Raw genomic sequence first — 6,000 nt, forward strand, 5'->3', positions numbered from 1 at the left:
AATGCTTTAATTAAATTTGTGATTGAACTCCTTGGGGGAGAATTTTATGTCTTTGGCTCTGTTTTACCCGCATTCTGCCATATATTTCATGATATAGCAGTTTCAGATGATGACCCAGGTTCATTTTAAGAACACTTTCACAGTAGATTTGACAAAATGCAATGTAAGATTTCTAAAAATAGCTACAGCACTCAACCCAAGGTTTTAGAATCTGAAGTGCCTTCCAAAATCTGAGAGGGACGAGGTGTGGCGCATGCTTTCAGAAGTCTGAAAAGAATAACACTCAGATGCAGAAACTATAGAACCTGAACCACCAAAAAAGAAAATCAACCTTCTGCTGGTGGCATCTGACTCAGATAATGAAAATGAACATGCGTCGGTCCACTCTGCTTTTGATTTTTATCGAGCAGAACCCATCATCAGCATGGATGCATGTCCTATGGAATGGTGGTTGAAGATGAAGGGATATATGAATCTTTGGCGCATCTGGCACATAAATATCTTGCGACGCCGGGTACAACAGTGCCATGCGAATGTCTTTTCTCACTTTCAGGTGACATTGTAAACAAGAAGAGGGCAGCATTATCTCCTGTAAATTTAACCAAATTTGGTTGTCTGAGCAATTGGCTGAAGTCGGACTGAGTGGACTTCTAAAGTTTTACATTGTTTTATTTTTCAATGCAGTTATTTTTTGTACATAATTCTACATTTGTAAGTTCAACTTTCATGATAAAGAGATGGTACTACAACACTTGTATGAGGTGAATTGAAAAATATGATTTCTTTTGTTTTTTACAGTGCAAATATTCGTAATAAAAATGTATATAAAGTAGGCACTATGCACTTTGTATTCTGTGTTGTAATTGAAATCAATATATTTGAAAATGGAGAAAACATCCAAAAATATTTAAATAAATGGTATTCTATTATTGTTTAACAACACGATTAATTGAGATTAATTTTTTAATCGTGCGATTAATCACGATTAATTTTTAATCGCTTGACAGCCCTAATCCCCATTATACGTAACATTTTATATACTGCTGCATAATGCAGAATTAAAACGCTATCAGAAGAAATGGGATGAAGTAGTGAAGAATGAATTAAATGTTCAGAGGTTAAGATAAATCCTGAAATTGTGAATGTTTACTTGAATCTTACCCAAATGTGCTTGACTCTGTAGAAGTGGGCTGGAGAACCTGTGAGAGCAGGTTTTCTTAAGTGAGATTGTGTACATCTTTTGAGCATGATTTTGAAAGTGCTGAGCACCTAAGCTTAAACCAACTTTTTATAAAACCTGTCAGCTTTAATAAAATGTAGCTGTTCAGTTTGGGGTGAAGGTGCAAATCAGCTCTTACTTAATCCAAATTGGATCGCTCATCCCTAATTTCAAATGCATTTGAACCTAAAGATTGCTTTAGTCAAACTGTGCCCATCTGAAAATAGAGATTGCTCTCATCAAAGCAAGCTATGTTTAACATTTAATTGTAAGTATTGTATGGACGTTTTGCATGATGATGATGATGATACATGACTTTCATTCCCATGAAATGGCCTAGACTGAGGTTAGATTTTATCTTTGGCGGGGACTAGATATTGTTTAAGGACATTCTGAAACTAAGTCCTGCCCTGGAAGAATCACGTGGGAAGGTAGAATAGGCAAGATGTGATGTCCTTTTTCTTTTTCTTCTAAAAGTAATGTCTATGTACAACTTGTCTTGGGGTTACAAATGCCTTACGATGGCACACGTGCACTGAATTCTACTTGTTGGTATCATTTAGTTCTTGTATGAAGTACCATACAATAAGATGGCAATGATATTGACCATGTTCAATGCATAGCGCTTCCTAATGATGCTTGAGTTTCATTTCCATAAGTAGTCACTTGAATCCGTGATTTGTTTGTAATTTGATTAAATAAAATGTGAAAGGAGGAATACAGTATGTGATGCAGAATGGAGGAATGGAATATGGCCCTCATTCTAGGCAAGCCCATGTACAGGAGAGTAGCTGCAATGAAGCAGAGATCTTCCTTATAGATGTCACCTTGGTCTGATCTCTCCAGAGCACTGGAACACAGATGTGCAAAATGTAGGGGTTTTGTTTACCTGTAGCCCCTGATATTTGAATTGATGTTTTGGATTCACATAAACCCAAAACTCTAAGTGTAAATTTGAGCAAAGTAGCTGATTTTATTAGGGTTTGAGTTGCAACTTTATGAAATGTCCACAATTTCTGAAATACATTTATGGTAGAAATCTATCTCCACACAGGTTATGAACTATGGCAAAACTTTTGGAACACTAGCCTGGGTTTCACATTGGTAACTAAATCATAAACTAGGTGAGATTTAATCTGGTTTTAAGTTTCATTATGAACATTTCATTCTGCTTTAGTTTAGTGGCTCTGGGGCAGTTAAAGTATTTTGCTACCTATCACCTATATGGGATGCCATTTTTATGCCATCTTCCCATATGTTTACTGTCCCTTGGATAGCACAACCTCCAAACAGGATGCAGCCGCTTCGGAAATGCTGAGAGTCTGAAACTGCCTGTAATAACATTATAACTCTGGAAACCCTTCCTTCCAGAGGTGGCACAGCCAAAAGTAACATCGAACATGAGTTAGTGGCTGGCTCCCCAAGCTCCTATCAGAAATGGTTCCACAGCAAAACTCTGGCTGCAAACACTCCAAACTTTGGATCGAGAATCCTACTTTTCTGTCTTTTGCAACTGGCTGAACCAGAACTCCAGATCTGAACAAACTCTCAATTAAGGGAAGTTTCCACTGAAATCCAAACATGGCAGTTTTGGGCCATCCCTAATAATTGTATACAAAGGTGATGGGCACTCCAGAAATACCATAGAGGCACAGGATGCCATCGTGATAGCATTTCTTTACAGAGCAACACAACTTATTTTAACCTTGTTCTACAGTAACTTACTATCTTTCCAGCTCCCACCAGCAAATAATATACCCAAATGACCAATAAACTGGGTGGAGCTAAATGGCATTTAAAGTGAACACTCACTCTTCTCTAAAAATGGAACAATGCCAGATGTGAACTCTCCGAGAACAAAAGCAGACAACCTCCCATTAGCTTACAAGTCTCAGAATTTGGGTCACGCCAATGGTGCATTTTTTTTGGTGAATAATGCATGTTGCAAGAATGAAGCTTCAAAAAATAAAAAAGACACTCTGTTCTGTTCTAAAGGCAGCTCCTTGCACATGTGCTGAGTCTGCATTGGCTTCCTGCAGTCTGACTCCTGTAATTAGAACAACTGGGTGGACTAGTTAATTATATTAAACCTACTGGTTCACAAGTCTGGAACATCAGCTTTATGGAGGATTTAATTCACTGGGGATGGGACAGCACAATACAAAGGTTTGCATGCATGACTGATGTAACTTGATTTTTTTTCCCCTCTTGTTGCCAAGTTACAAAAAAGTGTTATCTCACTGGATTGTCTACCTTTAAATAGACTAAATTCCCAGCCAAAAGGAGCCATGCTGATTAAAAACTGATCATATACTGATGTCTCTTGGGGGAAAAAAATTATGAATAAGATACTTTTTATTCTAGACATTGGCCCAACATGGTCAAATATAGCTCTTCAGTCCCTGGAGACCATGGCATATGCCACCATAGCAAGTGGCTGAGTTTGAGTGCAATAAATAACTACTAATTTATAATTAAACAGCATGAGTATTAAGTCTTTAAAAGCAGTATCATGGTGATCTATCAACCAAACTGTATCTTGGATTGTTTTCTTCTCTGGCCCCATTGAATTAAGAAAGGTGAAATGGCTGTGAAAATCCCTGGCATTTATGAATTTAACTGCCTGTAAGCCCCGCAAGTGATAAAGAATTACCTTAAAGTATAGTTTTGATACACACTGAACGTTTTACAGGAAAATCTGATTCCAATAGAAGATACAGTATAATTCCTGCTGAAATATCAAACATATTTTTTGTTTTGCCTGTTCTTGAAGATGGGTACAAAAGGACATTTAAATCACAATTAATTTTGTGATTGCTTTGTACTAGTATGGCATTTGTATGGCCATACTAGTAGGTACAGAAGGGTCTATTAACATCTTTTCCTTAGTGGAGAAAGCTAGAGTTGATTCCAAAAATATATACATTATGTCAAGAATCTATAGGTCTTACTGGCTACCCAAATACTGTATGGTAATCAGCTTTAACTGCTGTTTTGTCAGCATCTTAGACGCAACCAATGTAGGACCTGTGGTCATGTCTGTACAGAGACTCTTTCATATTAACAATTGTAGGGAAGTTCTCTTGTTTTAAATGCTTTTTTAAAAAAAAACAAAAAACCTCAGGTAAAAGTCAAATCCTAGCAGGTCTGACTAAACAGAGTATATGAGGCAATGCTGTATATAATACCTTTTAATGGGTGATAAATAAGAGTACATCCAGTCACAAATGAAAGAAGATATTCCACAGAACAGGTAAGAGAAATTAGTGCAAAAGAAGTGTCTTCAGTACAGTTAACCCATAAAGGATCCGAGCGTAAGATTATGGGATTCTGTGTTGTGATACCAGCTAGTCTGCTGTTCTGTTTATGACATGAAAGAAGCATAATGCAGGATTAATTTAATGGTGCCACTTTTTAGAAGTAACCCAGTTGGTAAATGGGGCATTTGGCTTGCTGGGGATGAGGATACACAGGCTAGATGAAAGCTTCAATTAGAGAGCAAAAATGAAGAAGTATGAGCAGCAGTAAAATTACATGCCTCCTCAGAAAATGGAAGAAGGGAATTTCTCCAGGAATTTAAGAATCGGGGGGGGGGGGGATTTTGTCCTAGCCAAAAACAAATAAGTAAAACTCTCCTCCATGCTGCATTTTTTTGATCAACAGCAAAGAAATGTATTGACAAAATTTGTATGCACGCCTACACACACAGAGTACAGTGCTCAGCAGACTTGTTCTGGTGGTTTTAGTAAGTACTAGAGTTTTAAAAATGACTTAAAAATGAATATAATCTATTTGCATTCAGAAGGCTTGCTGGGGAAAACATGCCAGGGAGATGTTTGGACTATGGAATTTCAACTCATTAAAGTGATGAAACAAATGTTGTGTGGATGAATCTGCAAGGAGTCCATAACAGAATCCTGACACACTAGATTCCCAGAAGTCGAGTACAAAAGCCTGCCTGATCATTTAGAAACATTGAGATGCTTCTCATGTGCGCTGGGGCAGGTGGTGGTGTTATAAAAGTTGCATTAAGGAGGAAAATGCACTTTAAATGCTGTATTTCCACCGGCTTTCTATTCAGTGAATGCAGCTTAGAATGGCATACTCAGGGTTAACACCAGGAAGGCACGCTGGTGGCATGTATTGCCAGGTGTTAAAACACCCACTGAATTAGCTCCAGTCCCAGCCTCTGTACAGAGCTTGGCACCTCTTCAAACTCAGCGGTATAATATCATAAAAGCCGTGTTAATCTCTTACCTTGATCAGATCCAGTGTAGCTTTTTGGTTGTTCTCCGTCCACTACCAGAAAAAGAGAAATTAATGCCAGATCCCAGTGAGTCATCCTAAATGACAGAGTAGGCTCACTCTTTGCACAGGCTGCTTGCTGCCTCTGCTGTGTGACAGCTGCCGGCTGGCTTTGGAACAAGAGTGTCCCATTCTGCTGCCTACTGCAGGGGGAGTTTGAGGAGAGAGAGAGAGAGAGAGTAAAACAGGAGGGTGAGAGAGAAAGTAAAAGAGAGAAAAAGACAGACAGGAATATACCATGTAGATGTTCTCTCCCCCACTCTGCTTGGTGCACAGACATATGAGGTGCTGTTTAAAAGTTACTTTTTAATATGTGATGCAGCCTCTGATTTAAAAACCTCCCCAGTTTTGCCCTTTAAAAAAAATCTATGCACAGAGCAACTTCTGAATGTTTCAGTGATTCCAGTTTCTGTGTGTGTCAATGGAATGATTTAGATGCTATACAAAGAGTATGTCAAGCAGCAGCAGATCTGACT

At 38.3% G+C, this 6,000-nt stretch overlaps 1 protein-coding gene across 4 annotated transcripts in view; it reads right to left on the reverse strand.

Moving 5' to 3' along the window:
• RASGEF1A (RasGEF domain family member 1A) overlaps positions 1-5,601 on the reverse strand; it is a 266,034-nt gene extending 260,433 nt beyond the window's left edge. Inside the window, exon 1 of one of the 4 annotated variants that reach the window (XM_073353263.1) lies at positions 5,477-5,601. The gene's annotated coding sequence lies outside the window, so the exon portion shown is untranslated. The remainder of the gene's footprint in view (positions 1-5,476) is intronic. The other 3 variants (XM_073353265.1, XM_073353260.1, XM_073353261.1) reach the window with 3 other exon arrangements.
• Positions 5,602-6,000: the final 399 nt, after the last annotated feature.

Source organism: Lepidochelys kempii, chromosome 7 (genome assembly GCF_965140265.1).
Source record: "Lepidochelys kempii isolate rLepKem1 chromosome 7, rLepKem1.hap2, whole genome shotgun sequence".
Classification (NCBI taxonomy): Eukaryota; Metazoa; Chordata; order Testudines; family Cheloniidae; genus Lepidochelys; species Lepidochelys kempii.